Here is a 25,500-nt window from a genome sequence, read left to right as displayed (position 1 = left end):
GATTGGAGTATGAATAACAGCTGCCTGTTGTGCTGCACACAGATTAATCTTTATTCAGCTTGGCCTAAGAGTTCACAATGCTCTTAATGAGACAGACTGAACGATAATAACCTCTTGGCTAAGCCGAGTAAGCCTGGGTACTCATGGAGCTGGGGGTAGTTGTCATAAGCAATACTACAAGATAAAATGTTGGTTGATTAAACACACTTTACTCCCAAGAGAAAACTTCACAGTTCAGGATATCATCACAAGATTAACTATTGTGAGATTATATTTAATGGACCACATCTTCACTTATCTGTGTTGCTAACACTTAGTCCTCTTAGCACTTCTCAGAGACATTTTACAGATTGCCACTAAGTTAATTTCAACTACTTCTTCATGGACAAATGCGTATCCATTCCATGCATCACTTAACTCAGTCAAAAAATTAAATCCTTTTGTAGGTTACTAAAATTTTATTAACTGGTTCACTTAACTGATTTTTTTAAACAGAAAAGGAATGGAGGGTTATGGTCTGAGTGCAGGTAGATGGGACTAGGGGAGAATACGTGTTCGGCACGGACTAGAAGATGGCCTGTTTCCGTGCTGTAATTGTTATATGGTTAAATGTAGCTAACATTTCATTCAATGTTTATTTCACATTAACATTTTCATTTGAGAGTAAGCAAGTACCTTACAAGAGATCACAAAAATCAATGTTTTAAGTGTTGCAAATTCATTTAAGTTTTACCATTAATTTTTTCAGCAACACAAATTTTGGATATTGATACTTTGATTTCTAAATCTAAATTTAATTTTTACTTCTTTCCATCTGGAAACTTTAATTACTTTGTAGACCAATTATCTAAGGTATTGTTTGCCACATTTAAATAACTTCCTTGCAAGCACATTTGAGGAAATAAAGTGTGAATAAATATATCCTTTTTGAACAGTTTACTTGCATCCAAATGAAAACAACCAGCAATATGCGGATCTCAAAGTAATTGAAATAAAATGTATGTTTCTTCAGAAGCAGATAAAAAGCCACTGTTATAATGAACGTTCTCAGGTTTGTTAATTAACTCAGCTAAAGTACACTAAATATTTTGTTGATCCAGCAATACAAAATGACAACGAAAGGCCATTTTCTACCACATATGGTGCCATAGAATAAACTCCTCAATTTATTTCCAATGCTCACCACTATCTCATTGATGTCAATGAAGAAAATAACCCCAACTGACTATATATGGTAATCCTTGTCAGTAAAGGTCGCTGCAGATTTGTTCCAGTGTAAATCCTGATTAATTAAATGCTGAAGAGCCCATTTCTGACCACTATTTCTAATTCGGGCAGCCCAGTTTATTCAAGGAAACATCTTTGAAACATTTGCAAAACAACATTTTTACTTTCAAAAAGACATTTACAAACCAAAATTTTTACTTTCAAAACCAGTCTAATGCGCTGTCAGTAGTCTCTAAGTATTTTTACACTATTATTTGCCAGCCTGTGTGAAAACAGTTTGATAAATTGAACGATTCAGTCTATTGTGACAATGTACACAAGGATTGTTGATTTATTTCCCACATGATGTCATTGAAGAGTGGGAAAAATCTGCACATTTAGTGGGATATCCTTTCGTCTCATGCTTCACTGCAGATTTGACAGTCCATGAATACCTTCCTTCAACTTGCATTGTGTGCAAGGACTCTAGCTGGGCTCTGATTTAGTCCTAAGTGGATTGTGCTTCAAGTGGGCCGAGCATGACCAGTTTGGTTGCAGCCACTCAGCGTAAGGTTTGCCAGTTACATCACCATCAGACGATGGATGCTATACAGTAGTAGTAATCTCTTCAGTCTTAACGATCGGCACTGAAGAAGCCTGGGAAAAATGCCATCTCGGCAACTTGGCGGCAGTGTTCATACACTTGGTGCATCCTAATGAACATGTCTGAAAATAAGCTTTCTTCAAGATGGGCCAATGTTTTACTATTAACTGCTACCCATTTGGAGCAACTTGATCAATCGGTTGCTTATATATCTGGTTAAGATATAGGAGTAAAGCATTGTGATGGCCAAGGAAGGAAATCATCAAGCATCTTTTTTACAAAAAATATTTGTTTAATTGTGACCTTCCATCACTTTTTCTACACGTGTTAGACTTCTAAGGCTGGTTTCAATTGTTAGTCGGTAGGCAAAGGGAATTGAGACTAAATTTAATTGAAATTGTAGATAAAATGAAAGTGAAATGCCTGCTCTAAAATGTAATTTACAAGAACAAAATAAATTTAGAAATGTTTAGGGAGGAGCAAATGAAACCTGAAATTTGAACAGGTGAAGTGTTGAAATCGGAGATACTATTCAACATCAGAAAGGAAATTAGAAATGATTACATGTATCAGAATTGATCTTCTCTTTCAAATTATAGCAGCCTGCTGTAAATTATTAGCATTCTTAAACAAAACCATTGAGGCCATTTCGATAAACAATTCAATTTTTTCAACTGGCTTTGAATTATGATGTTGAATGAAGTTCTTGCTTAATTTACCTGATTTTAAGGTTAAAAATAGCGTCTTCATTGCTGGGAAATACGGTACTCATTTTACATAGGGATGTGAAAACATGGGATGAAAATTTTAAAATTTTAGTAGCTAATAAAGTAGCCAATTTAGTAGCCAATAAAGCATGGGGCTTTGAGATTCTATTCCACAAAAGATAATGAACGCTTGTTTAAATTTAAATTATAGATTTTCGTTAACCAAATTCAGATTGGCAAATTAGATGGATTAAATTAGGTCACGGAATTTCAGATGCTGGAATCTGCAGCAAAAACGGAGAGGAGGTGGAGTGTTTAGATTTTTGCCACAGTCTGATCACCATCAAATCTCACACCTCTGTACGGATCCTTGCAGAATTTAATTTACAATCACCTTTAATAGCATGTGAAAAGATTATTAAAAGCTATAAAAAGTCCCTATGTTAAGAAAATGAGTCGTGTCAAAAATGCCTAATTACAAAGTTTGAATTTACACTTTTCAAGTATCGCTAGACCGATATCTTCAGTGCCACCACTGAAATCAGAGCAGAATATGTGAATAATAATATTAAGGACACAGATGTTTGAAACCAACTTCAATACTGAGTTTTTAACATACTTTTTTTTTACAAGACCAGAAGGTTAGCTCACTCAACCGTGATGTGTGTGAGAAATGAAACCAGTGATCACTATGATGATTTTTACACATGGGATTGTAAGCTTGAAAGCAAAATAGTGCGAATACTTCAGCACAGTCTTTGCATCCTGTTTAGTGACCTAATTTCATCCATCCAATTTGCCTATCAATTAAAATTTAAATTGCAGAGAGTTTTCTCCTGCTCTCGTAGAATCATACATGCCTTTAAATTGAATGGCTCTACCAAAAATAGATCACGTTTTTCAATTTTCCTCTTGCATCTTTGATAACTCATGGAAGGCAATCTCCTGGTGTGAGTCCATTGAACCCTGTCAAAAATCACAAAATGCTTACCCCTATGGGTGTGTCCCACTTACGCGACTTTTTAGGCGATTACAGGAGACTATGCAGTCGCCACATGGTCACCACATGTTCACGGGTGGTTGCTGGGGAGTCGCCTTCATGGTCGTGAGGAGTTCCCGCATTCTGGGCACTAGTCGCGGCCTCATTATGGTCACTGCAAAATTAGCGGCGACCAGAATGAAGTCGTCATGAAGAGTAGCGAGAATTTTCATGCTGTAGGTGGGTCGCCAGGAGGTCCTAATCCTAATCCTGCATACTATACTCTAGGTGAGGTCTTTCAAGATTTTACAGTGATTTTTCATTGATTTTGTGATGAAAACTGAATATCAGTGGTGATTTGCTGAAGCCATGTTAACTCACCCCACAAGGTCACCACGTGTTCTCCGGAAGTTGCCGGGGTGGCGCCTGCATGGTGGTGAGTAGTTCCCGCATTCTTGTAACTAGTCGCAGCTTCATTCTGGTCGCCGTTAATTTTTCAACATGCGACCAGAATTTTGATGCCATGGAGTAGCGAGAATTCTCGGTAGTGGGTTGCCAGGAGGTCGTAGGTTGTCGCCGGTGCTGACCGGTGAATTTCATTGGTCCATTGGGAAAAAAAAACGTAAACAGTAGTTTTCAGAACCAAGGATAACCGACCGGTAATGTTAATGTCCGCCGAGCTTCAAGGCCATGTATCTCTGGCTTCTTAAATGTTGTTTCCTCTCCTTCTCCCCATCACGTCTCCCCCTTCTTTCCCCTCTTCCCCCCCCCCTTTTAAAGGACTTAAGTGACCGTTCCCGTACACTTTCACCGTCTTAATTACAGCGCCAACCTTCCTGTTCATCGTGGTGTGTGTCTGTACCATGTGAATTTCACTCAGACAGGCTCCCCCTGCCTGCCTGCTCTGTCCCCCCCCCCCCCCCCCCCCATAACCCCACCTGCATAACTGTCTGGTGAAAGTGTGCGTGTGTATGTGTGTGTGTGTGTGTGTTCCACTCTGACAGTCGCCGTTCCAGTCACCGGTTTTTCAGCGACCTGCTACGACTTGACAGTCGCCTGAAAAATCGCCAAAGTCGTACAGGCCCATAAGTTTTTCTTTCCACAGGTTATCTGCTGAGTTCTCACAGCATTCTCAGTTTTCAATCAAGTTCATGATACAAGTGATTTTCAACAAATGAGAAAGCAGGAGAATGAGAGAGAGGGGGAAAAACTAAAAGGAAGGTTCTTGATTGGAAGGTTGACAATTAGGACAGTTCAAATAACAAAAGGATAAGACAAGATGCAAGCGGGTGGTAATAACTCAAGGAGAGGAAATATATGGGTCTAATCGAGCAGTAATTGGAAATGATAGGATTATTGGCATTTAGGTGGTTGATTTAAATGTGACATGAAAACAGCATTTTCATTTGGTCTTTTCCCTGCTGGTTAAAAAAAAACCTCACATTACTTCTCACTCCAGATGGGATTCTTGTCACATTTTTTTAGTTATTTTTTTATATGAAAGAATGAACAATCCAGTGTGGATTAGCCATACTTCAAAACAGAATAAGGGATTCACTATGGCCAGGAACTGAAAATGTATAAACTGCTGGAAGGCAACAATGTTCTTGAGTATAGCACTATTACTCAGTGCAGGATAGATGTGAAAATTCTCTGATAAACCTTATAGACAGAATCTTTTTATGGTATGTTGGTGTTCTTGGGGTGACACCCGAGTCAATGCCATCCACTGAACTTATTGTTTTCCCCAGCTGCAAATGAGCAAAAAATGTGGGTTCCTATCACATTGAAAGTACAGTCCAGGGAAGGATGATCAGCCGATAGTATCTCATATGCAATACTCTTGCCAAACACAGATCTACAAAGCACATAGCTGATTTTGTTATTTAAAACAACACTAACTTGCTATTGTTATGTCTTGGAAGCAGGATAATTTTCTAGATTTGTGTCTGCATCTTTCTCATATTTCTTCCCACTATTATATTACAGTAACTAAATGAAGTGTTTCTCAGTAGCAAATGATGATTTTGATGGACTGTCGGGAAATCATCCAATTTTGTTTGTCTGTAACGCAGCCCAGACTTGCCAACACAATCTCTGCGACTGAAAAACATTGTGAAGTCCAATTCCTTTCTGTCATCCAGCTATGGTCAATATGTTCCCTTCTTTCATTTTCAGAAAATGGTATAGCACAGGAGGAAGCTAATGATCCCATTATACCTGGGCAAATTATTGAGGTATCCAATTAATTCAACTCCACACGTCTTTCATTAAGGCCTTGCTTTTTTTTTTGCTGTCCAAATTTTATACAATTTCTTTTGGAAATTATCGTGGAACTTTTTCCAACACCCTCTCAAGCAGGAACAAACAACAACTGATGTCAATAGGGCAGGTTTTCCTGAGAAATTCCAGCAATTTCACAGAGATTTGCTGGCATTTGCCAATGGAAATCTGGACTCTCATTTAGGTGTACCTGAACAAGCCAGTTCTGATGTAAGATCACCAGTTATTTTAAGGTTAATTCAATTCTTCTCTCTTGATGATACTGCTTCACCTGTTCAGCATTTCCAGTGTTCCTTTTTGTTTCTAATTTCATGCAGCTGCTGTGTTCCACATCCTGCATTGTAGTGTATTATATTTCCCCCATTTTATAACAGCCCTCGTATATTAATTTATTTACCATAAACCCTATTAAATGGACAGTTTGGTTTGGACCTAGTAACCAAAATTCCCTTTGTTCTCGCCACCACTCTTAATCTGTGAGTTTAGACGAGTTTGCCCTCGACTCAAACTCGCAGCATGGTTGACACGAGGTCCTAGGAGGTCCTATGAGGTCACTGGAACTCTCCTTCATGCTCGAGGGAAGTTCCCAAATACTCATGGCCTCAGCTAGGTCGTTGAAAAATTTTCCGCAAGTAAAATTTGGTCGGCATGGTTCTTTTTGACTCATAGTGCAGTGGAGTGGGGTCGCTATTTAGTTACAGGCAATCAAGGGCAGCCGCGGGCAATCTCCTTCACTGACCGGGCAGTTTGATTGGCTCATTGGAGTTTTCAGGACCCAGGAAAACCGACCGGTAGGTAAAATGCCCGCCAAACCTTATTATACTTCTTAAAAGTGTCTCTCCCCCCCCTCCCTCTCCCCTCCCCCTCCCCTCTCCCCTTCTCTCCCCCTCTCTCCCCCTCTCCCCTCCCCCTCTCTCTTCCCAACCCCTCCCCTTCTTGGAAAATGTAAAAAAATGTAACATTTTAATCATGAACATTTTTTTTCATGCACTTGCAAATATTTTTCCTGTTGTGTGTTTCGAGGTGGTAGCCTGCCTTGGTGGATGGGGATGAGAATTGTGTATTATTTGAAGAAAAGTTGGAGAACCAACTATGGGCTACACTTCTAGAAATACCCAGATTTTGGACAATGACCCATAACTGATGATAGGATTAGAGGAGTTTTTCTTACTTTTAATTAGTGATGAATGTCCAAAGCCCATTGCCTGGGAAGGAGGAGGAGGAGATAGAAGTGGGAGGGGATAGATTTTAAACTACATAACATTTTAATAAATACCTGGATACCAATTTTTGCTGGCACAATCATCTTGAGAGGAATGGTCTCCTTTTGTGCCCTAAATAGAAATGCTTTGATTTTAGAACTGATGCAGGTTGAGGTACTTTATTTGTTTCAATGGTTGTGATGGATAGATCATTTTCATTCAATTAACATTTGTCTGAATTAGTTGAGTTGTCTACTATTTGTTTAATGTCTCAAAGTGAAAGTTTTACCAATCAGTGGAATCTGAAACGTTGCCTATTTCCTTTGCTCCATAGATGCTGCTGCACCCGCTGAGGTTCTCCAGCAATTTTGTGTATCTGGCAATGGAGAGACTGTGCTTTAAGTTCAAGCAAAATCTGGCATGGGTCCAGCATATCAATGCAATCGCGAAGAAAGGTCATCAATGCCCTTACTTCCTTAGAAGATAGAGGAGATTTGTGTTGTCAGTGAATACCCCTTTGAACTATTACATGTGTGCACAATAAAGGGCATACTGACTGGATTGCATTATGGCCTGATTAGGCAACTCGGATGCCCAGGAATGAAGGAGACTACAGAGACTGGTAGACACTGCCAGGTCCATTATAGGTACATGACCGTCTCTCCATTGATGGGATCTATGGCAGGCACTGCCTCAAAAAGCAGCCAATATCATCAAAGACACACACAACCCTGGCCACGCTCTCACTTTACTACTACCATTAAAAAGATGTCAGGGGAAGGGTTATGTGGAGTATGCAGGAGAATGGAGTTAGGAGGGAGAGATAGATCAGCCATGATTGAATGGCGGAGTAGACTTGATGGGCCAAATGGCCTAATACTGCTCCGATTACTTATGACCTAAGAAGATACAGGAGCTGACAATCATGATCACACCAAGTACAAGAACAGTTTATTTGCAGCAGCTGCCATCCTCTTAAACACTGCACAACACTAACTCAGCAACAATGCTCTTCAATGGTCACTGTTATTGGTTGCAGACTTCAGTTTTTGCACTATTATGGTTACCTATTATTATGGTTATTAATGTATTGCATTTTTGATTATTATACATTGCATTTAAGCCTTTAGCAAGCAAAAATCTAATTGTTCCATTGTCTTGTGTGGGGGGGTAAGGGGGAAACCGCTTTGGTCGCCTCCGCCACGGAGAGGCGACTTTTACCAGGTCGCCTCCCCCGTGGCCTAACAACGAGGATCGGCGCGGCCTTTTCCGGAGACGCGCCCGGGGCTTCAGCGGCGGGCGCTGCATGGACTCACGGCGTGGAGCGGGCGTGCCCTCGCTGGAGGGGAGGGCTCCGTTTCGCTGGCCCGCGGCAGCCGGCAGCCTGAAGCTGCGGTCTGCAGAGCTCCAGATGGCGCGGCGTCCGCAGCCCGGGATCCCTCGTGGGGGACCCGGGGGAAGAAGAAGCCATCACGGCCGGCCCGCGGTCAACTTCTACCGCGGGTGCGGCATGGATTTACCATCATCCCTGGAGGGGAGCTTCGACCATCGGCCCTGCGGTCTGCGGTGCTTCTGGCTGTGGCGCGGCGGGAACCTTAAATCTTCGACCGCCGGCCTGCGGCCTACACCAACCTGAAGCCGCGGTCTCCGGTGGGGAAGAGCCAATCCTGGACTTACCTTGACTTTGTCCCTTACCATCTGGATGCCCGCTGTGGAGGCTGTGGAGGGTGGAGGTCCCGACCACGGGGGAAAATGGAGGAGGACTGGCCAAGTTCTGTGCTTTCCACCACAGTGATGAATGCTGTGGTGGATGTTTGTGTTACATTTTTATTGTGGTTGTGTGTTCTTTATTATTGTACCGCTGCTGACAACCCAAATACCACCGACCCTGGTTGTGTGGCAAATAAATTCTATTCTAATTCTATTCTATTCTAAACAAAAGAACATTCTCGTGTTTTATACCTTCTGGCCAAAGTACAGCAAGTGAAGATGTAAACAACCGAGCAATAGTTGAGCTGTTTGACTTCTCCAATACTTCCGATGTCAACAAATACTCCTTTGATGGTTGACCTGCCTCCATTTTACCGATGACCACATTGGCCACATATCTCCCCACATCATCGGTTGTCTCATCTATTGAGATCCATATTTTATTGCATGCAAATTAATCTCGAATTTTCTGCACAATAATGTTGAAGTCGCTGTCAACGATATTTTTCTGTAATGATGACTCGCTTGGTATATGTTCCTCTGTATTTCTCTAAAAAAACCTCTGAGAGATTTGTTTTCCAATTACCACAGCGGAATTCCAGCATCAATGAATGCCTTGCACAGATCACTCGATAACTCTGATTTGCGACTGGAGTTAGCTGCAAATGTCATGAGGAGACAAGTTTTGGTATTTCGCTTGGGTAGTCTACACCCCAGCAGTATTAACATTGGCTTCTCTAATTTTAGATGGCCCTTGTATAAAGGTATTCTATTCTATTCTCCCTCCTCCCCCTCCACCTTCCCAGCTCTCCTTCTAGTCCTACTGTCTCTGCCTCTTCCTTTCTTTTTCCCACCCCCCCCCCCCTCCCCATCAGTCTGAAGAAGGGTCTCGACCCAAAACGTTGCCTATACCTTCTCTCCATAGATGCTTCCTCACCCGTTGAGTTTCTCCAAAAATGTTTGTTCACCTTTGATTTTTTCAGCATCTGCAGTTCTTTCTTAAATAGATCTTGGAGAAGACTGAACCAGGGGGCAGCGGCACGAATGAATGAATGACCGATGGTGGCACCCCCGGTTTCGCCCCAGTAGTGGAAATTTTCTTGTAACTTATACTATGTTAACATGTTAATAATAACATTAATATTAATGTATTAACATAGAAAATGTCATTGTAATCATGGTACAACTAGAGAAAGTAGCACAACCTTTTTGCAAAAAAAGGCAGGCACTCGATCGCGAAAAAGGCATTATCTTGGTGAAATCATCAAAAAAGGCATGAAAAGGCACATGAAATATATGGCAAAATCCTGGCTACTTTATATCAGTCATGTAGAACAAATCTGTGCATGTGATTCTATGCAATTTGTAGAAGACACAAACGTTAATTAATCAATATTTTCTGATGTGAGATGAATAATTAATATATTTTAACCCTAAAAAAGCAGGGGTTGAGATGAAAACTCCAAATAACATTGCAGATGATGGAGATATAAAATAAAGAAGGGTGATGAATCTGTAGCATTCTTTACCACAGAAGGCACAGAGGCCAAGTCAGTTGATATTTAAGATAGATATGGATAGATTTGTGATTAGTACAGGTGTCAGAGGTTATGGGAAGGAGGGAGAGATAGTTCAGCCATGATTGAATGGAGGAATAGACTTGATGGGCCGAATGCCTAATTCTGCTTTTATCACATGATCTTATGATCACATGATCTTATGAAAATATTGGAACCAATGGTCAGGTCAGCCACATCCGAGGGAAGAGAAATTGAGTTAATGTTTCAAACAAAGATCCTTCTTTAGAACAGGATAGGAGACAAAAGAATGTTATTAAACTGCTGAGTGGGTAGAGGAGGGGTATGTCTGAAAGGGTAAAATCAAGGTGATTATGGAAACAAGCTGTAATTAAGGTTATTCTGGCCATTGAGTGAATGCGAGCTGTTAGACTACGAACACAGAAACATAAGAGTGCAGGAAGGAACTGCAGATGCTGGTTTATACCGAAGATAGACACAAAATGCCGGAGCAACTCAGGCAGCATGTCTGGAGAAAAGGAACAGGTGATATTTTGGGTCAGAACCCTTCTTCAGACTGAAAATGGAGGGGTCATTGGGCCAATGGGCCATTATGGGCTCCACCTTTCCTTGGCCATCTGTTGCTGACCCGACCCTGATTTGTTCTGGTCTTTTCCTACCTCCAATCCTCAGAACTAATACTTTGATGACGATCCCATCTTGTTCATTTGAGTCAGAGTTGCACAGCACAAAACCAAGCATTTTGGCCCAACTTACCCATGCCAACCACGATGCCCCATCTACACTAGTCCCTAGTGCCCATGTTTGGTCCAATCTCTCCAAACATTTTCTATCCATGTGCCTGTCCAAATGTTGTTCAAGTACCTGTTTTAATTTCCTCTGGCAGCTCGTCCCATATACCCACCATCCTCAAGTACATCAGGTTCCTATTAAATCTTTCCCCTCTCACCTATGTCAGCTGGTTCTTGATTCCCCTACTCTAGGTAAAGGACTCTCTGCATGCACTCTATCTAGTCCCTTCCTGATTTTAGACACATCTATAAGATCACTCCTAAGCTTCCTGCACTCCAAGGAATAAAGTCCTAGCCTGTCCAATCTCTGCCTATTGATCAGGCTCTCAAGTCCTGACTGATGAAGAGATTAATGAATGATAAATGATAATACAAAGTTTCAACATACTGATCAAAGCCTACAAAATAGGTTTGCAAACAAAATGACAATAGTGGACAAATGCTGTCAGTACACCATGCAATTCTGTTAAAGCTGGTCTAATTTACCATATTGATAAATTTATATTTTTAGTCGGTGACGTTTTGCCACATTTTAACTGCAGAAATTTAAACATCTGAAGATGTTAATGTGTTGGATTAATGAAAAAAATCACGTATTAAACCACAGAAAATGGACCAATTTCCTGGTATCTGGAAGCAGCATAACACATACAGTATGTTCTCTAATATCTTGTCGCCCCTTGCTGGTTGAATACATGTATCACATGTTTTTTTTCAGTGTTTTTTTTTGCTTTTAGTATTTCTGTGGGCTACACAAAGAAATAATTCAGGCAAATTAATCTGTGAACATTCAAATGTTATACCAATATGCTGAAATACCACTCTCTCTGTTAACTTGTCCACGCCTTGTCCATTGCTGCAATAGGCTCATTCTATTGCATTAATAGCAAGTTATTTCTCGACAAAAATGTAAATCTATCATTAAAACACAACCAAAAAGTAATCTGATTCAATAGGATAATTGCAGTATATGAGCATTTAATTTAAAAAAAAATAGGTTGCACGAAAAAGACATTTAGAAGTCATTTGGACAGGTACATAGATAGAAAAGGTTCAGAGGGATAAGGGCCAAACGTAGGCAGGTGGGGCTAGTGTCGGCATTCGCTAGTTGGGCTGAAGGGCCACTTTCCGTGCTGTATGACTAACTATGTCGGAATAAAGGCTAGATTGAGTGAAACCAAGTCATACTCTTGACATAATCAATTATTCACATTATTTACTGTTGTGAAGAACTTTTAAATTGAAATGAAATTAGCAAATGTTTCTGTTTTCATTGAATCAATATGTACACATGGCATTAAACTTTGGTATTATCCTGCACATTGCATGCACGCAAAATAAAGTAACCATAAAAGGGTGAGAGAATCAAGTCTTTGATTTTCTTTCTTTCAGGGTAGTCATGGACCAGGAGTCAGTTCTGATCAAATGTAAAACTGATGAAGTGAGGGCCACTGCTAATCTCTAATGCTGTAGGACAGAAAACAATGAGATGTTATCCTCACCTGCTACCCCTGACAGTGCAATCCTCACATCATAATCATAATAATCATAATAATAATAATAATAATAATAATAATAATAATAATAATAATAATATATTTTATTGTCATTGAACATCAGTGCAATGAGATTTGGTATGCAGCTTCCAACCGATGTCAAAATAATAAAAAATAAATAAACTGTGCGGCGTGACCATCTGAGGGAGACAGTCCAGGTGGGATGGGGGGGGGCACTCAGCATTCAGAGCCGCTATAGCTCTGGGAATGAAGCTGTTTCTGAGTCTGGAGGTTCGGGCGTAAAAGGCCTTGTAACGTCTGCTGGAGGGAAGTAGTTTGAACAGTCCTTGCAAGTGTGTGAGGAGTCTTTATGGATGCTGACGGCTTTCCTGAGGCACCGTGTGTCTTAGATGCCCTCCAAGGTTGGTAGCTGTGTCCCAATAATCCTCTGCGCTCTGTGGACGACGCGCTGAAGAGCTCTCCTCCCCGCCTCCGTGCAGCTGAGATACCACACAGAGATGCCATACGTTAATATGCTCTCTGTGGTGCAGCGGTAGAACGTTGTCAGCAGCTGTTGGGGCAGACCAGTCTTTTTTAATGTCCTCAGGAAGAACAGTCGTTGCTGTGCTTTCTTGACCAGCGCAGCGGTGTTGGTGGACCATGTGAGTGCCCAGAAACTTAAAGCTGGACACTGTCTCCGCACTTTCCCCATAGATGGAGATTGGGGCGTATTCTCCATTATGGGACCTCCTGAAGTCAATAATCAGCTCCTTGGTCTTGGAGGTGTTTAGTGACAAGTTGTTACGTGCGCACCAGTCCGCCAGGTTCTGAACCTCCGCTCTGTATTTTGTTTCATCACCGTTGGTGATCAGCCCAATCACTGTTGTGTCGTCTGCAAACTTCACGATGGTGTTGGTGTCGAATGCAGGAACACAGTTGTGAGTGAAGAGGGAGTAGAGCATGGGGCTTAGTACACAGCCCTGTGGTGTGCCGGTGCTCAGGGTGATAGTGGAGGACAGGTGCGGGCCCAGTCTCACTGTCTGCATCGCTCCATCAGAAAGGTCAGGATCCATTCGCATATCGGCGAGCTGAGGCCTAGCTGGTGGAGTTTGGTGGTGAGCTTGGTAGGGATGACCGTATTGAATGCAGAGCTATAGTCAATGAAGAGCATCCTTACGTACGTGCCCTGTCTATCCAGGTGAGTCAGCACAGTGTGAAGAGCCAGAGAGATGGCATCCTCTGTTGATCTATTTGCCCTGTATGCAAATTGATGAGAGTCCAGTGAAGCAGGGATGCTGGATTTGATGTGGGAGAGGACCAGCCTTTCGAAGCACTTCATTGGGATTGGAGTTAGGGCAACCGGGCGGTAGTCATTCAGGTTGGTGACTTTAGACTTTTTCGGCACTATGGTGGCTGTTTTCAGGCACTTGGGGACCGTTGCCAGAGATGGAGATAGATTGAAGATTCTCGTGAATACCTCCGCCAGCTGTACAGCACAGTCCTTTAGTACCTTTCCCTGGACTCCATCCGGGCCTGCAGCCTTGCGTGGATTGATCCTACGCAGGGCGCACTGTACCTCCTGAGTGCTCAGTGTTACGGCCTGTCTCTCCGCCATGGCCGGGGTTATGCAGTGACCGGTTGGTTAGGTCCACAGCCCCATTCGGGAACCAGCGCGCTGAGCCAGGTCTCTGTGAAGATCAGCACACAGCAGTCTTTCAGGGATCGCTGGGTGTTGATCCAGAGCCTTACCTCATCCAGGTTGTTGGTGAGTGACCGGACATTTGCGAGAAAGACGCTTGGGAACGATGGTCTTTGTGGAGCCCTCCGTAGCCTGTCCTGCACCCCCGCTCGCTTTCCACGTTTCTGCTTTCTCTCCCAGCACTTGCTCCATCTCCTACCCTCTGGAGTGGTGATCCAGGGGGCTGTTCTGCCCAGCTCCATCGTGCTTTTGGTGAGGGTGCTGTAGTACTCACAAGCCAGTTTCTCGCAGCCACGTCCGATGTTGAGCAGTTCCGTGCGGCTCCATGTGCGACCCGTCGGGATTACGATGCGGGTCCTGGATTTCCTCGTCCTGGATGTGAGTTTCTTACTGTGATTTCTGGGGGTACTGGGGTTTCTTTCTAGGGGTTCTCAGGGTTCTGAGGTTTTTAAATATCGTATTTTCACAGCCGCGTTCGGTACCGGGCTGCTCTGAATTTACTCGGACTTGGGAGCGCAAAGCCGCTGCGTCTGAATGCGCCGCCATCTTCCGAATTCCCGAATTCATCTCCATATCTCCATACTACAGAATAGCTGTAGGAAACCAGTGGGTATAGGTGGTAAAATATATATATTGTCAAATTTTATAGTTGCCAAAATAGGTCCTATGTCAAATGAACACATTTTAAAATTATTGCTAGTTGTGAATGAAATCAGTATGAGTGTTTGTTATCTGAGCATGAAAATGAGCACCCATGATTTAATCTTAAAGCGAACTTGCCTATTACAAAAGATCCACCCCAGAAATCTCTTTGCACTATTTGTTCCAATGTGCGTCAGCTTCTATTGTGTGCCTCCCTTGCAGCAATGTTTCTAATGACCATTAAGAGGATTTAAAGTTATAATTTGCTCCAACCGTGGAAAGTTTAGGTTAGGATTAGTTCTATATTTTAAATCTCATTTGAGCAGCAAAAACGTTTGCTAGTGGGCATACAGTGGGCATACAGTCTTGCCAATAGTTGGCACAATAATATTTGAACCATTACCAGTTCTCTTATCTTTCCAGTTCCTGATACATTCTGTCATTCTGTTCCTTAATTATCTATTCTCTTCTCCATGTGCATGTCAATGCTTGATTTCATATTTGTTTCATTTCAGCCACTCCTTTGCTAGTAAAAATTCACCTGATCATATTAGAAGTGTCCAAAGTCTTTCCTCCTTAAGTTTGCATGCAGTTACTTTGCAACAGCTTTTACTGGCCTGGGCTCAGCTTTGTACTGTCCCTATTTTATTGCTCAATCTCAGCTAAACTCCCTTTCCAACTCTGCGAAGGATCGTACCTATAGCAGATATCAAATATATTGATGTTGTCAAAGACCAAAGCAATCTGTTTAGTTCTTACCTAAAAATTCACACTTTAACATCCTTCCCTCAAGCAACTTTTCAGATTCTCAGATGTTGCTCAGCGTATCCATACACAAAGACCTACTGCAATTACTGTAAAAAAAGACAACAGGATTAGGAACTGACCTTTCAGGTGCACCTTCAATACAATCCTAATTAATAGTGAGATTAAACGAGTACTTACCAGTACGAAGTTTGATCTGTATTTTATGAGGAGTTACGATGAGGGATTACGTGAAGAACCCACCCAGCGCGCAGGCGCGGCATACTTCCAAGCAGCGGTGTGGAATCACAGATAGACACAAATTGAAGTAAAGATAGTAAAGATTAATGAGACATCAGTCCGAGTTTGATCTATACAATGAGGGTGGGAGCGGAGGGCACGTAATCCCTCATCGTAACTCCTCATAAAATACAGATCAAACTTCGTACTGGTAAGTACTCGTTTAATCTCACTATTTTACTTCGGAGTCACGTGAGTGACTACGTGAAGACTTCAAAGGTCTGTGATTTCAAACCGTGTAACAGTTTTATCACTCACTGCCGAAAGATCATCGAGGGAGGAAGTGGTAGCTAAAGACCAACGAGTTTGTTAGTTTTAAAAAACAAATGTTTATTAACAACAACAAAAAATAGCTCCCCTGGGCTTTAAATTATAATTTTGCGGTTTCTAAAATTCTCTCCGCAAAGACGTCCTTCTCCATCAGCGGTTTGCGGTAGAATTTTTGGAATGTCGATTCCCTTGACCATCCCGCTGCACTGAGGATGTGGTCTAGGGGAACCTGCATCCGATCCGCCGCTGACGTGGATGCTGCCCTGGTTGAATGGGATTTAAAAACATCTGTGTTAATCCCTGCCATATTAAGGACCTGTTTCAACCATCTGGATATTGTCTGGCTGGTAACCCGTCCAAAAGGCTTTTTATGGCTGACCCATAAGGCTTTTTCTCCCCCTCTAAGAGTTTGGGTTGTGTCTATGTAATTATAAAGGTGGGTCACCACACACAGCCTAGGTTCTGGAGGGTATGCCCGGAAGATCAACGGGGAGTTGGATGTACCTGGTCTGCTCTGTTTGACCAACCCCGGCATGGTAAAAGTAATGGTATCTGGGGTGGTCACCATGTGGTCCAGATTTAACTGATGCAGCGACTGAACCCTCTGAGCTGAGACAAGCGCCATGAGCATGAGGGTCTTATAAGTGGACTGTTCCAGGCTCAGGGATCCCACCGGAGGCCAACCTCGAAGGTGTGACAATACTACACTAACATCCCACATATGGGTGTATCTAGGTGTAGGGGGTTTGGTGTTATAAATCCCTTTAAGGAGTTTGATAACCAGAGGGTGGGATCCAACACTATGCTGTCCTATGGGCATAAGGTATGCGGACAGGGCGCTCCGAGCTGCATTGATGGCACTGTAGCTCATCTTTAGGTCATGGTGCAGGTGGGCCAGGAACTCCAGCACATCCGAGATCGAAGCCGTCTTGTAAGATGTCCCTGCTTCCAGACAGTACTGTTCCCATTTCCTGATGTAGGTCAGGTACTGTTTCTTGGTGGAAACTCGCAGGGATGCCGACATGGTGGTGATTGTTCTCTCTGATAACCCCAATCCCCGGTAAGGTCTGTTCAGAATCTGGAAACCAGGAGGTTCAATTTTTGGTGGCATGGATGACTAATGCCAGTTACCGGGTGAGTCAATAATTGGGGGGGGTTGTGAAGGACCATAGGTGTCTCTACCACCATGTCGTGGAACATTGGGAACCATGGTTGGGTAGGCCAGTCGGGCACGACCAGAATGCCGGAGGCTGAGTCTGCCTGAATTTTCTGGAGTACCCGACTGATGAGGCAGAAGGGAGGGAAAGCATAGAAAAAGAAATTTCCCCAATCCAGCGTGAAGGCATCTACCGCTGCTGCCTCTGGGTCTGGTTCCCAAGCCACATACATGGGTAGTTGGTGATTTAGTCTAGACGCAAACAAATCTATATCTGGCGTACCATATTGCTTGACAATTCTAGCAAATAGTTTCGGGTCCAACATCCATTCGATGTTGTCATTGAATTTTCGTGACCTGGTGTCCACCACTAAATTTAGCTTGCCTGGTAAATAGGCAGCTGATAGCCAAATATGTCTCTCGACACACCATTGCCAGATTATAGTAGTTAATTTGTCGCATGATACTGATTTTATGCCACCCATGTGCTGGATATAAGATACCGCCGTTGTGTTGTCAATCATAATCCTAACATGCACATGCCGCATATCAGATGTATATGCTTTTAGCCCATAAAAGGCGGCGAGCATTTCCAAGAAGTTAATGCCCAGTGTGCCTCTGAGTTAGTCCATCTGCCACCTGTGCTGTCTATGGAGTTAGTAGCTCCCCAGCCTAAAGCACTGGCATCCGTTGTAATGGTTATGTTAGGATTGGTGACGGCGATAGGACTGTGACTGTGCCAAATATTATCGACCCACCACTGAAGTTCTGATCTGGCTTCAGTGGGTAACTCCATTTTGCGGTCATAATGCCCCCTATTAAGACGTAATGCATGAGTCCTTGCTCTTTGCAAATTTTGATAATGCAAGGGCCCATGTTGGGCAGCCGGGAATGCTGCTACTATAGAGCCAATAACTCTGGCTACGTGCCGTATCCTTGGTTGCGGTATAGCAATTAAATGGTTACAAGCTTCGATGAGTGAAACTTTTTTGTCTCTGGGCAGAGTGACAGTCATATGGATAGTGTCAATAGTGAAGCCTAGGTAATCCATGTTAGTAGTAGGCTCCAATATTGATTTATCTGGGTGTAGGATGAATCCCAAAGTTTCAAGGAGTTGTTTAGTGGCTAAAACTCCTGCGACAGCTAGTTCCCTTGTTCTCCCTAATATGAGAACATCGTCCAGATAGGCCACGACTAAATGTTTTTGTTCTCTCAATTTTTTCATGGCCACTTTGAGAATTTTTGTAAATAATCTGGGAGCTGTCGTTAAACCATTGGGCAAGGCTCTGTACTGCCATAGCTGGCCCATCCAGATAAATTTCAGATATTTGTAATAATCCTTATGAATGGGTACTAAATAGTAAGCATCCTTGATATCTATGCTTGCCATGTAGTATCCCTTGGAGATCAGTTGTCTGGCAGTGACAAATGTCTCCATTTTGAAATGTTGATACTCAACAGACTGATTAAGTGACGTCAGATCAATAATAATGCGACATCCACCATCTTTTTTGGATTTGAGAAAAATATTTGATACAAATTCTTGCGGCTCGTGTGTGGTCATTTCTATGATGCCTTTAGCCACGAGCCGATCTAGTTCAGCTTGTCCTTCTACCTTCTCAACTGCTGAGGGAAGGAATACCCTTTGGGGCATGTGCTGAACTGGCGGTTCTATGCCTGGTTTGAATTCAATTTTGTATCCACTGATACTGTTGAGTATAAACTTATTGTTAGTAAGGGAGCACCAAACATGCTTGAAGAACCTCAAACGTCCTCCTGTTAATACAACACCCTTTGTCTGTGCATGTTGGCAGGAACCAGACCCACCTACCTCCATGTTTATTTGTGGGGGCGTTTCCGATAGGTTTGGCCCAAGGTTGTCCGTGTTGGTGCTGCGGTGGGGCGGCGCATCTTCCCACGGCTCCGCCCTGGGCCCCGCTCTAAAAAAGAGCTCTGGGGGTAGTGGGAGGCGGTCACCAGGCTTTCACCAGCTCGGTACCTGCTGGTGGATGCTGAGGCGTGCTGCCAACTGGGTGTCTTCACCCTGCTCGGTCCTGGCGCTGCCCTCATGAGGCCTACAGGTTTGGCCGCCTCTTCCAACTCTTTTAGTTTCTTGGCCAGGTCTGCACCAAATAGCAGCGCCTCCCGTTCCGGCGCTGGAGCTTTGCAGAGGCCTGCGTATTTCGGATTGAGGGCAGGCCTGATGTTATCCCGCCGTAGGCTGTTGAGCTCGTACGTGGTGTTGCACATCAACGCCAGTGCATCCTGCTGGGGTATGGAAAGCTCTTCGTTCCCGACGGACCGAGCAAAGGCGGTGATGGCTGCAGAGTGGAGCTTCAGGACCCGCTGCATTTTTACCTCGTGAGTCCTGATCTGCTACCCCAGCTGGTTCCATATTTGCCCGTTGACAGTTTTCACCCGCAGCGCCTCGCAATTCTCTGGCGCTGTATAGGTATCAAGGGCCTGCTGGACGACCTTTTCCTGCAGCGGCTTGTTGGAAAGCCTATTGATGCTGGCCGCCAGTCTAGGTGGTAGTACCATCCCGGTCGTTGGGGGCGCTGCGTACCGACCCACTACACCCAGTAGCTCTTCTTCTAGCACGCCCGGCATACTGATGTTGTCGTCCGCCTGCCCTTGGGATAGGCCAGCCCAGTCCTGGCCTCCCTTACTGCCCTCGAACATAGAGGGTACAGAAGGGTGTGGTGATGGTAAGGAGGAGGCCAAAGCCCGTCCTCCTGGGAGATGCCTAGCCTGCATCTCCTCATCAATCATCTGTTCCAGGAGCTGCCTCATGCAGCTGATGCGGGCGTCTCCCCGTTTCGGCGGTGGAGAGCGTTCCCGTTCCTCCGACGAATCGGAGGACACCGGCCGGTCCGTTTTATGGGTAGCCTTCCTCCCTGTGCGGGGCGTCGATATCGGCAGCACAGGGGGCGGCTCGGCGTCGGGTGAGCGGGAGCGTTGAAATGGCTCCTCCGCTACGAGTGGCTGCCGCCCAGCTATGGACCCCTCCTCGGGTGGAGTTGGGCAGGCAGTCCTCCTGGCTGGTCGCTTTCGGGTGGCCATAATTCTCCACCGTTGAGCGACTCTGTAACACAAAAAAGGCACTTACCTGAGGTCTTGACTTTATGCTGCCGCTGGAGAGCCTGGCTCCAGCTGCTGCCGCTGTTGCACTGCTGACGTAATGCCGCGCCTGCGCGCTGGGTGGGTTCTTCACGTAGTCACTCACGTGACTCCGAAGTAAAATTCTCTATTTCTTTGTTGCATTTTCACTTTTTTCCTATACCCACCAATGTCTTTTATGTCCAGAAATCTATTTTCTACTGAAATATATACAGTATATTCATGTGGAGAGGATATTTCCACTACTGGGATAATCTCGAACTAGTAGCATCAGAATAAAAGGGCATATCATTAGAAAAGAGATGAGGAATTTATTTAATCAGAGGATGATGAATCTATGGAATTCATTGCCACAGATGGCTGTGCAGGCTGTTATTGAGTATTTTTAGAGGAGATTGACAGATTCTTAATTACTAAGGGTGTCAAGTTTATGAGGAGAAGGCAGAAGAATGGGGTTGAGAGGGAAATATAGATCAGTCATTATTGAATGGTGGGGTAGACTTGATGGGTCAAATGACCTACTTCTGCTCCCATGACTTATGAATGTTATATTACAGTTGTACAAGATGTGGGTGAGGCTGCGTTTGGAGTATTGTGTTCAGTTTTGCTCTGCCTGCTGTAGGATGTAATTCAGCTGGAAAAAGCTCAAAGAAGTTTTACTCAAGGGTCTGAACTATAGGGAGAGGTTGACAAAGATTTTTCCAGCTTCTGCAGTTCTTTCTGAAATATAGGGAGATGTTGAGTAGGCTAGGAGTTTATTCTTTAGAATGCAGGAGGTTGAGGGGTGATTTTATAGAGACGTGTAAAATCATGACATGAATAGACAGGGTGAATGCACAGTCTTTTATTATCCAGAGTAGGAGAAATCAAGAATTAGAGGACATAGGTTTAATGTGAGAGGGGAAAGAATTAATTGAAACCAGGTAGGGGGGAGAGAGGGAGAGAGGAAGAGAGGGAGAGAGGGAGAGGGGGAGAGAGGGAGAGAGAGAGAGGAGGGGGAGAGAGAGAGGGAGAGAGGGAGGGAGAGGGAGAGAGAGGAGAGAGGGAGAGAGGGAGAGAAGGAGAGAGAGGGAGAGAGGGAGAGAGGGGAGAGGGAGAGAGGGAGAGAGAGGGAGAGAGGGAGTTTTTTTTTTTTAAATTCAACCCAAACAACCATTTGCAGGCAGTGCTTTTTTTACTTCAAACTAACTATGTTTTCATTCTCACACCAAATTAAGGGTACTCACAATGCTGTAGACATTTGTTCAGTGTCATTCAGAGCTCAGAGTGACAGAGACTAATTGACAGAGCTCCAGCTTGCAGAGACTAATTGAGGCACACCACTTCCTGGTTTTATAGTCCCTTCCCCTGCCTCCAGCGGGGGCAGCAGAGAGAATGGGGAATTTTGTAAAAACATTAATATTTCTGTCATTTTTCATCGACGGGAAAAATCATCGGCACACATGCGGCGGAGGGGGGCTCTGAGCAAGGTGGCCAAAAATGATGGCCGTAGGTGGCGGCGTTCTCTCGGAAATCGCAGCACAGATCGCCAAAACCGGTCAAGAACAGACTTTTAGTAATATAGATTTGGACAGGTACATGGATAGGAAAGATTTCGAGAGATATGGGTCAAACACAGGCAGGTGGGCCTTGCATAGATGGGACATCTTGGGTCGGAATGGGCAAATTGAGCCGAAGGGCCTGATTCCATGCTGTATGATTCCATGACTCCTCAGCTGCACATTCATCTGCCCTATTTTATGTTTTAATGTGAGACCCTTATTTTCTTCAAATCTCTAATGAGTATAAGCATGGTCAACTCAATCTCAACGTGTCATGGAACTGCTATCAGGTAAGGAGCCAACATTGCACACAGTACCCCAGGTGTAGGGCTGTGCTGTTTTATGTGTTTACTTCAAGCTCTTGCAATGATTGTCACCACTTTGGAATAATGGAATAATGATGTAAAATGCACGTGGAACAAAGGATAAAGAAATGCATCTGATGAATACAAGAAAATATTAACATATCAAGTTTCCCTTGTTTATAACAATCTGACATGCACTTTGAAGCTGACGTGTTACATTTCAAATTGTGATGGCTGAGCCGTTATATGTCACATAATAAATGTTGGAAAGAGAAATCCGTTATTTTTGCTTCTCACATAGTTACAAAGAACAAGTCCAATCATGCACAAGACAAGGAGTAGTGTTTAGGATTAAGAAATCCCACCAGATTCTTTACTCAAATAATAGATCATAAAAGCCACTGCTTTGAAACAAAAGGTCTTAAATCAGTTATGCTTACTGGAGCAGTTCAAGGATTCAAAGGTGAACTATCCTAATATTTCACACAGAAAATTCTGGGGGTTGTCAGCAAATGTGAAGGGAAAAAAGGGAATTAATGTTTCAGGTCAATTACCTTAAATCAGTAATTCTAATGTATTAGACTTAGAGGATATAACTGCAAAGGGAAGCCAGTAGATATACTACATTTGTCATTTTTAAAGCTAGTTGATAAGATGTTAAAGAATGGCAATCACTCACAGTCAGGGGAATGGTGAAATTATTACTTCTGGTATGGTCAAGGAGAGTAATTCTATTGGGGCTCAGCAAGGAACAGTGTGTGAGACAATACTGAACTCTGACATCCTCTGCCTCCTCAGATGAGGGCAGGGATTACCTGCCAGAGGCCTGATGGTGAGCAGCTACAAAGAGCCGTTATCCACTTCATTCCAAAAGCCGCAAAGAGCAGCTCACATACATATTCAAATAAAGCTAATTACTCTTTCCTCTATCTTGCCAGCAGGTGGTAGGACACCACACAGTTTTGTTAGGATTAGAGGCTTTCTCCATGGTGAAATGTTGCTCTGACGCAGCATACATTCTTGACTGCTGCCACATGCGCCCGGCTGTCTAAATGGAAATTATCTTCCTTAGTGTGCAGGAAGGGACTGCGGATGCTGGTTTACACCGGGGATAGACACAAAATGCTGGAGTAACTCAGCGGGTCAGATGGCATCTCTGGAGAAAAGGAAAAGATTACGTTTTGGGGTCTAAAACCTTCTTCAGACCCTTCCTTAACTTGTGTATGATCAAATGTAACAAAACATCGAGAGTGCTTGGTACCCCAGCTATATTTCCCATTAACTCGTGGCAGCCCATTGCCTCAGCTTCTTTGAGCCACAGTGGAAAATTAAAGGAAAACTACTCAGCAGTGAAGATTATCAGGTGATGGCATGACTGATAAGACTAATGCACAATCCTTACATCAGTCAGCAGCATTCTAACAGCAAAAGCTATGCGGTCAAATAAATACCAATGACATAGATCACTGATGTGGTGAAATATTGCTTTCTTTACCTAAACAGCAACTGAGGAACTCTGCACTACATGAGCAAGGGTGGTAAGATTCGCAATGGAGGTGGTCCATTCTTTAGCATTTTACCAACTAATCACAATTCAGGAAGAGCATCCTTGCCTTTGGCTATGCAGAGAATAGCCAGGAATAGGAATGAGAGAAGGAGAATTACAATAAAAAGAGGAAGGTGGAAATCAGCCTTTAGGATTGATCTGGCCATGGTAAAACTAGAAGTCATACCAAGTTCCTCTTCACCAATGGTCTCACACCATTTCTCTGGGTCCCTGAAAAAGACAATAGGGTTTTAGTCGACTTCCTGGCAAGGAATCCTGCCAAAAATCTGTTGGGCAGATAGATGGACAGCTGTGACACCTTGCAAATCTAGTTTAGTGATTCAGCGTGGAAACAGGCCCTTTGGTCCACCTAGTCCATGCCGAACATCGATGACCCATTCACACTAGTTCGATGTTAGTCCATTTTCTCATCTACTCCTTGCACACCAGGGTCAATTTACAGAGGTCAGTTGTCCTAAAAACCTGCACATCTTTAGGATGTGGGAGGAAACTGGAGCATTCGGAGGAATCCCATGCAGATAGCACCGAGGTCAGAGTTGAACCAGGGTTTCAGGCACTGTGAGGCAGCAGCTCTACCTGCTGCACCACTGTGCAGCCCCAAAATCTTTTGACATGATGTATTTTACAGCTACAATGTGAAGTTGTGCGGCACTAAGCTGACCTTGCACACGAGCCCCCTGAGCTTGCATTGCACCACTGGGGTGCCGGCTGCAAGCGATACATCACCTGTCAGGCTCTGCATTGTGTGACTGGAGATGGCCAGAATTTCCAGGCCAGAAAAGGAAGGAAAGTTCTGATTGTTATCACATGACAGGTTGGTACCAGCCTCCATGCTCCCTATCATCGGACTCGGGATCTTCAAACATTCACTCCAAGATCCCAGCACATCTCCGTATCTTTCCACAAACTGTATATTCCTTTGCTTCATTGTACCCTCAAACACATTACCCTGCACTTCATTACATGAAACTTCTTCTGCCACTCTTCTGCCCAGCTGTCCAAACAAAAGTTTTTCTCCTATTCACTAGAATTTAGGATGAGAGGGTATTTTATAGAAACGCTAGACTAAGCGTGACCTGCTGGGTTCCACATTCACACGGGAGGGCTGGTCTCCCAACACAATATTCCACCTCTACATCAATTTTCTGTAGCGCTTTTATGGATGTTGTGGGCCGAAGGGACTGGTTTCCAGTGGGCTAGTATGAATATTGTGGGCCAAATGGATTCTTGGGCTGGCAGCTCAGTCACTCGGGCCTGGCGGGCTGGCAGCTGTCGCTCGGGCCTGGTGGGCTGGCAGCGCAGTCACTCAGGCCTGGTGGGCTGGCAGCTCAGTCAGGCCTGGTGGGCTGGCAGCTCATGCCTGGTGGGCTGGCAGGTCAGTCACTCAGGGCTGGCAGGTCAGTCACTCAGGCCTGGTGGACTGGCAGATCAGGCCTGGTGGGCGGGCAGCTCAGGCCTGGTGGGCTGGCTGCTCAGTCATTCAGACCTGGAGGGCTGACAGCTCAGTCACTCACGGCTGATGGGCTGGCAGTTCAGTCACTCACGGCTGATGGGCTGGCAGTTCAGTCACTCACGACTGGTGGGCTGCCAGCCGACTCACTCATGGTTGGTGGACTGCCAGCCGACTCACTCATGGTTGG

This window comes from Leucoraja erinacea, chromosome 5, assembly GCF_028641065.1.
Source record: "Leucoraja erinacea ecotype New England chromosome 5, Leri_hhj_1, whole genome shotgun sequence".
Classification (NCBI taxonomy): domain Eukaryota; kingdom Metazoa; phylum Chordata; class Chondrichthyes; order Rajiformes; family Rajidae; genus Leucoraja; species Leucoraja erinaceus.
Note: the sequence above shows the minus strand (reverse complement) of the source record.